The following is a 7722-nucleotide window of genomic DNA, read 5'->3' as shown; positions in this document are numbered from 1 at the left end:
AGTCTCCTGCCCAGGCCAGCGCGAAGAGAAATGTAGGAGTAATTAGCTGGAACTGATGATTACTGGAGACAGAGAGAGAAAAGTTATAAATAAGGACGCCCCTCGGGAAAACCCGCGTCCTGACGGAGAGTGAGGTATCAAGCATCTGTCTCCTCACATGCAGTTAGTATTCGGGGGGAGTGTGTGTGTCGCGGCTTCTATCTTTAACGAAAGACATTTACATACGTGTGTGTTATAATGTGTAGATAGGAAGAAAGAAGGGTAAATAAGAAGACAGGAAAGACCGTTTCTCTTTAGTTCTGCTTTTATTTCTTGTGCTTCTAGATTGACGGGGACACCTTTCACAACACAAGTGTACTGTCATTTCTTCTTCCTGGTTCTTTAGTGTTTCTGGCCGTCCTTTGGAGGGAGAGCCCGTGGAGGGACTGTCGGAGTCCTTCGTGGTTCTCCGTGCCTTTCTTCGTACTTTTTCGTACTTCTTCGTAGGTCTTGTGTCGGCTGCTTGATTATCCTCGTGGAGAAGCAAATGCTGTTGTTTATAAATGTGAGGAAATATTCCAATATCTACATAAATGTTCGAGATAAGTGTATATAATTGTTTAATGGTAACGTGCAAGCAGTCTACTTTCATATTTTGTGCATGTTACTATAATTTATAAATATGGGAAATATGTTTTCTTGTTGGTAAACCTGTCGGAATTGCGAAGGTCTAGGTAGTATTTTTTTTTTTTAATCTTTGATCTGGAAAGCTGTTTCCTGAGAAAAAGAATTTACATGTAAGGCATATATACAACAGCATTCGCCTATACACAGAAGAATAATATGAGCTTCACCGTGGCTGTATAGTAAGCGTACGCGTCTTTGGCGTGGGAGACTCGGGATTTCTGGTGGAAGATCATGTGGTTCGGATTCCACGTTAAGCTACAGATCTACGTCTTATAGTTTCACTGTTGATAGATATTAAGTTCTAAACGATCAACGAATCAACCAACAGACAAATAATATTACAACATAAAGAAGTCAAATCATATGCCTATTACTTTATTAAGTGAAAGAAAAGTACATCATCAGGAAAATACAGTCGTGTGGAAAAAATCAGTTATCACCTCCAGTTGTAACACACGTTACATAGCGGAGTTAATATTGTCCAACAGACATCGAAGTTAGGTCATTTGATGATCAAATCTTGAGATTCGTTCCACCTGGTGTAAAAAAAAAAAAAAAAAAAACCCTCTCAGTATATGAACAAAACAAGTTACTTTCAGAAAATTAAAAGTAAACTAAGCTAATTCTAATCACTAATCTAAAATTAGACAAACTATTAGTTTAGTTACTGCTAATTCTTTCAGTATATTTTAACTTCCGATGTATTGATTTCCGTAGCATAATGAATTATTGTTATCAAAAATTCTAAATTGTGTTCAGTAAAAAAAAAAGGGATCATTTTCTTTAAAAAGAAAAGTATTTTCTACGTTTATTAGTGAATTCCAAAATAATTTATAAATTATTATTGTTCGAAGAGATGAATAAGAATTTCATTAGCGGTGGTCCTTTTAAGTAAAGATTGAAATATGCAGAATTTCATCGCCCTCAAACCCATATCGTTTCAGGTATTTAGTATACATATCTTAATGATTTAGTCATAAAATTTTGTTGCGTACAAGTGAGTATGGGAAAAGACAAAACAAGTGAGTAACGTTTCATTATATGGAACTACGGTAGACATCCTAACTACCCGAATTCGATTCTCAAACTATAACTATTGGTTCCAATGAGATAATACCAAAAAAAGCTGTTCCTCGGAAGCTGAATCCGTAAAAGCCATTAGGTCTACTCGCAATATTTTACTGTTTTTCCTTATGGTAATAAATGTTGAAACCGAAAATCGTTAATTTGAACCTCTTTCGGTTTAATTAGAGAGATAATGGAGGATATAGAGCCTAATCTTCGGACGCTGAATCAAATGCAAGAAACAGCTTCACGATGTCTCATAGTTTTGGTTCTATTGAAATCAATTTTAAACCGGAAGTAGTAGAGTGTTAATGGTTACAATGAAGCATACTTTTTAGACACTGCATTGATTGAAGAAAACCAATGACGTTCTCTATCTTCGTTTTGTGTTCTATGGCGATAAATATTCGAACCGGAAATGGTTAATTTCAGTCATTTTCCGATTTTTATAAGATTCTGTAAATCAGGAATGGAACTTATTCTCGGGAAGTTGATTTACTGTATTGAAAAAACGCGACCTCTTTCCCCTATAGAAATAAATATTGAAACCGGAAGTGATAGTTAAATAAAACAACTTTCGGTTTGGAATGAATGTGCGGGTAGTAATGGTATTTTATGATGAGGCGCTGAACCGTTTGCAAGAAACAGATCGCTCTCCCTCTTACCATTTTTGTTCTATGGCGATAAATGTTGAAACCGGAAATAGTTATTTTAATCATTTTCGGTTTGTATAGAGGGTTAACAGAGGAGATGGAACATATTTTGGGGACGCTGAATCGATTGAAAAAAAAAAACAACGTATCTCGATATCTCTGGGTTTTGGCTCTATGGAAATCAGTATTAAAATCGGATGTAGTAATAAATTACAACCACTCTCGGTTTCCCTACAGAGTTCTGGGTTCTGAATATATGCTTCCACAATTGATTGCAGAATCGATTGAGATCAGAATCGATTGCAGAAAACTGCTTCTGGCTTTTTATTGCCATTTTCCTTCTATGATGATAAGAGTTGAAGCTGAAATTATTTTGAACCACTTCTGGTTCGAATAGAAGACTAACAGAGGACATAAAACATATGAATCGATTGCAAGAAACAACTCGATTTCTTTTACAGTTTCTGCTTATATCTGTCAATAGACTGCGAAGCTGTTCTAGAAAGCCTTCAGTCACTTATGCATAGCATACCTTGGAAGTAAAAAAAAAAAAAAAAAATCATAATAAAAATTCTCAGGCCTGAGAAAACTCACTGACACTCGTATGTGTCACTTTAACTAAGAGTAAGGCAAAATAACAATAATATGTTCTCTTGTATGACGTAACACGTCAGGAACTTTCAAATGGCCATGAAGAATATCCCAGAAACAATAAATTGTTCCTCATAACCCAGTGTTTTATCTCTCTAATTTTTAATTGTTGCATTGTCTTTTTATTGCCCTAGATTTTGAATTTTGAGAATCTAGGAAATCTATTCGTAGCTATACTCATCTGTAAGTGATTTGATCATTAGTGGTGAGTGATTGTGAATTTTGTCCAATTCTACGTAGAACGTGTTGATTAGATTTATAATACACCAAGTAAGAGAACCAACATGCTTCGGGTGTTACTACCCCGAGTTTACACAGCTCTGCATTAAATGTTGAGATTGTGTTATAACTCGAAAGAGAAAATAATTTAAGAATGAAAAAAATCAAAAACTTTCCCTGCTAGTTGTCATGATTAACATGCGTGTCATTGGTGAGCGAGGTCTTAGATTCGATTCTTGGGATGACACAATTGAATGCATTACGATGGTTCGAATACCACCTTAAATTGTAGGTCCACGTTTTTTATAGCCTCGGTGCTGAAAAGGAGGCTAAAACTTTAGCAAAGAGACACAATTAAGAGAATGCCGTGGTACTGGAATTAAAAAAAGAAAGTGGGAAGAAAGAAAGAAAGAAAGAAAAGAGGCTGAAGAAGGCAAATTAACAAAAAATGAAATTATTTGTAAGAAGTCTTCCTATCGTTGAGAGCTGGGACCGCGGTGGGTCAGTGGTAGAGCGTTCGACTCTCGTGCGTGGGGTCCCTGGTTAGATTCCTGCTCATGCCAATTGAACTGTGTGGTGGACAAACACCACGTGTGTAAGTTGTCCCATTTCCTCCCACTTTCTTCATTTCACTCATTTCTCATCATCACCGTCTCCATTAGCCTAGCCGACATAACTGTGGCACGTAAAGCGGCTTGTGTATAGCCCGCTCCCCCCAGTTCTTTGTCACCGGAACTGGAAGAGCCACTACTACTACTACTACTACTACTACTACTACTACTACTACTACTACTACTACTACTATTACTATTACTACTACTACTACTACTATTACTACTACTCCAACTACTACTACTACTACTACTTATATCCAGAACAGAACCCAATCAACCCCTGCGGAGCTTCTAACCCGTTCCTACTACTAGTACTACTAGTATTGCTACTAACTACCACCACTACTACTTCTACTACTACTACTACTATCACTACTGCTGCTACTACTACTACTACCGCTACTACTACTAATACTAAAGCCTCCTTACCACAATATTTACATCTTAAATCTTTATAACATGTGATTCCGATTCAGGTAATAGTATATATGAGAACCCCCTGATCTGCGTTTCTTCTGTGTTCTATTACCACTTATACATGAAATACCATAAATTTTCTACGTAGTGCAATAGTAAGAAGTATCCATGTGCACAAGACATGTGATATGCATTAAATCCCCCCCCCCCATACACACACACATTCACAGATGAAGCACAAGGGCACAACACATGGAGATATAAAGTACAGGTACGTTCTTTTTATTTTCGTAGCAGTCGATAAGTAAATAAAAATTGTTTTTTTATCCCCTTTGTAAGTTCGTACATACTCAATGAATAATCCCTAAAAGTATGAGCGTTCTGTCTGCTCCTTCGGGAACTGATGCAGCTTTATGTATACTATATCCCCGATTCATTATGAACTAATATGAACCGTTAGAATCACTATGATTCGTTAAAATCACTCGGGGAGCGGGCTATACTCAATCCCGTAAAACTTAAAGATTTCATTTCATTTCATTTCATTTTGTTGTTAGCTGTTTTTGTCAGCAACTAAAATGTTCCAAATATATTGATAAAGAAAATATCATTATTACTACAAAATACAATTCCTTTTCTGATTGTCCTGAATACTGTATTATTAGTAGCCTGTAATTTGAAAAATGTTCAAATCGCTATTATATTCCCATGAGATGGCAGGCGAAATATTTTGCGCTTCCAGTGAAATTTCTCTCCTTCACAATGGATTCAAACGTAGAAATTGCTTCTGTATTTGCATAGAAAGAACCACATGGTATTGTTTCCCTTTCAGAAATGGACAAGTTTTCACTTGTGTCCACTTCTGCAATTTTATGAGTTTTCTTGTAGTTTTTTAAGGTTGATTCTCTGACAAAATAGTGGATGTTGTTGTTCGATTGTTCTTCCTGTTTTCTACCCGTTTTACTATTATCTTTTTGGCAAGGTTCTGAGCCGGCCGGGACCTTATTATCTAACTGATCTGTTTAGCAAATTCAACTTTATTAGTATCCACCGTTTAAGAAACTGGAAAACACATTCGGACCTCGATTTCGAAAAAACTAATATTGTATGTAATCTACGAGGGTCATGCACAAAATGAATACCGTTTAATTACATATATATAATTAGGCCTGTACATAATGAAAAAAAAAAACAATATTCATTGGAGAAAACTATTCTGTTACATACCTGAAGTTTTCTTCACTTCTCCACATAGTCACCACTTTCATTTAAACATTTATCGTATTTGTTCACGAGCTTCAGAATTTCTATGTTATACTCTACCCATGGCCACGAGAACCTCCAACATACATTTCGTACGATAGACACAGATGCTTTAACGCGTTATTCTTTACGTGCCTTATTATCGAACCTACAGCGTGTCCCATAATTATGTATATTATATTTGACTGGCTATAGCATTTGTAATTCTCGACAAAAAGTTGAGATATGGTAACACTGTGTAGCCTGAGAGTGGCGATAAGGGTCACTGGACTTAGAACCGTTAGTGTATGCCAGACAGAATGGCGGAACAGATGAAACATTCTCGAACCGCTGGATCGGTCGACGTGAAACTGAGGAGTGGCCAGTTCGATCTTCCAATTTGGCACCAGCTGACTTTTTCTTAACGGGTGTTTTAAAGGACAAAGTATATCAACATTACATTCTCAATTTGACCGGAATACGGGAAGCTATCACAGAAGAGTTCCACAGATACCAGTACGCGTCTGTCAAGTTACTTATGACAACGTTGCTCTTCGTCTCCAGGCATGTATCGATTTGGATGATACGTTGGCGGACCATACCATGAAGAACAGAGATTAAAATTATTGTAAGGAAAGATATGAGAGTAATGCGTTTAATTTTATGTTCAAATTTTGTTGCTAGTTTCTTTACAACAGTCTTTGGAACATCATATGTAGATGCCTATATGTAATTATGAGCTACCCTGTGCATTGAGTTCTATGGTTCGTAATATAGCAATGCTAAACAAACTGTGACTAGAATATACACTTCGGTTGGATTGATGTATTGAAATAACACATGTAAAGTAGTACACGATAAAGTTGAATTGTCGAAAAGATACGTAATATTACACTATACTTAATACTACACTATTATACGAGGTGATATGGTCAGCTCTGGATGCTTTAACCTCTCAGATACCAATGTTATAGAATTAGGTCTAACCCCTGGATTGCATTTGGGCGAGAATGTGATGTTGGAGGAAAATGGACAAAGAGAAACAGACGAACATGTTTTAAAAAGGGATAGGAGAGAAGATGATCCTTTAAGCGAGCCTCCTTCGTAGGAAGGCCAATTGGATTGGACACATCTTGCGAAGGAATTGTCTTCTTTATACCACCATACATGGAAAGATAGAAGGAAAACGAGAAGTAGAAAGAAGAAGAACACAGCTTATTAGTGATTTGAAAATTAAAGAAAATATTGGGAGTTAAAAGAAAAAACTGAATATCGAGAAACGTGGAAGAAACATTACTAAGCTAAACTTAAAATAAAAACTAATTAATCCGAGGACAACGAAAAGGAAGAATACTTAATAATAATAATAATAATAATAATAATAATAATAATAATAATAATAATAATAATAATAATAATAATAATAATAATAATAATAGCAAAATATACTCCACCGCGGAGATTAATATGGAATACGAATATTTATAGGTTACGGATATTTTATTTAGAAAATGCCCTATAATTTTCCAGACTAGGACGATAAAATTGGAACCGTATACGCAATATAACTTTTGTGTATATTATCCCAAATGCACCTCTCGGGGTTCAACACAACGAAAGCAATGCTCGTATAGTTTGTCAAAACACCTCTGAACATTCTTGACGCCTTAACGTTGAAACTCTTTCAATGTTTACAACACAACAACATCAAACTTGGTCAATTTGAATTTCGTGAAGTGAAAGTACTGGAGAGATTAAAGGATTTGGAAATTATATAAAAAAGTGATGGACAAGCAGATACCGGTGACTTGGCGCATTGTCAATCAAAAGGGCCCATATGTACCATATTTTCGGTATTGTGGATGGAACCGTCGAATTTGTGCCCATAGATGTTTCAAGGTTTTTACTCGACCGTCTGTATATTTGGAACAAACTCTTTTTATGACTTATTGGCTACTAATAGAATCAAAGATTATGACGAGCATCCTCTTGATGTAGGACATCTGCAGACGAACTTTCTCAGGTTTTGTAGATTCTTGGCTCTTTCACACCGAATTCTGGCACTTCTTTAACGCTGAAAACACGACGTTTCGTCATGAGCAACGACAGCTTCTAGGACGTACTTCTCCCACTTTACTTCTTTACCTACATTTCGATCTAGATTAGTGTCGCTAATGCTACAGTAACTGTTATGG

The 7722-nt window shown here is 36.1% G+C and overlaps 1 long non-coding RNA gene across 2 annotated transcripts in view; it reads right to left on the bottom strand.

Moving 5' to 3' along the window:
* Positions 1 to 1036: 1036 nt before the first annotated feature.
* Positions 1037 to 7722, bottom strand: part of LOC145681592 (uncharacterized) — a 91261-nt gene continuing 84575 nt past the window's right edge. For both annotated transcript variants that reach the window (XR_014130828.1, XR_014130827.1), the window contains exon 3: positions 1037 to 1202. This is a non-coding gene — a long non-coding RNA (uncharacterized LOC145681592). The remainder of the gene's footprint in view (positions 1203 to 7722) is intronic.

This window comes from Thermobia domestica, chromosome 3 (genome assembly GCF_964235325.1).
Source record: "Thermobia domestica chromosome 3, izTheDome1.hap1.1, whole genome shotgun sequence".
NCBI classification, from domain to species: domain Eukaryota; kingdom Metazoa; phylum Arthropoda; class Insecta; order Zygentoma; family Lepismatidae; genus Thermobia; species Thermobia domestica.
Note: the sequence above shows the minus strand (reverse complement) of the source record. Positions and strands in the feature narration are given on the sequence as shown.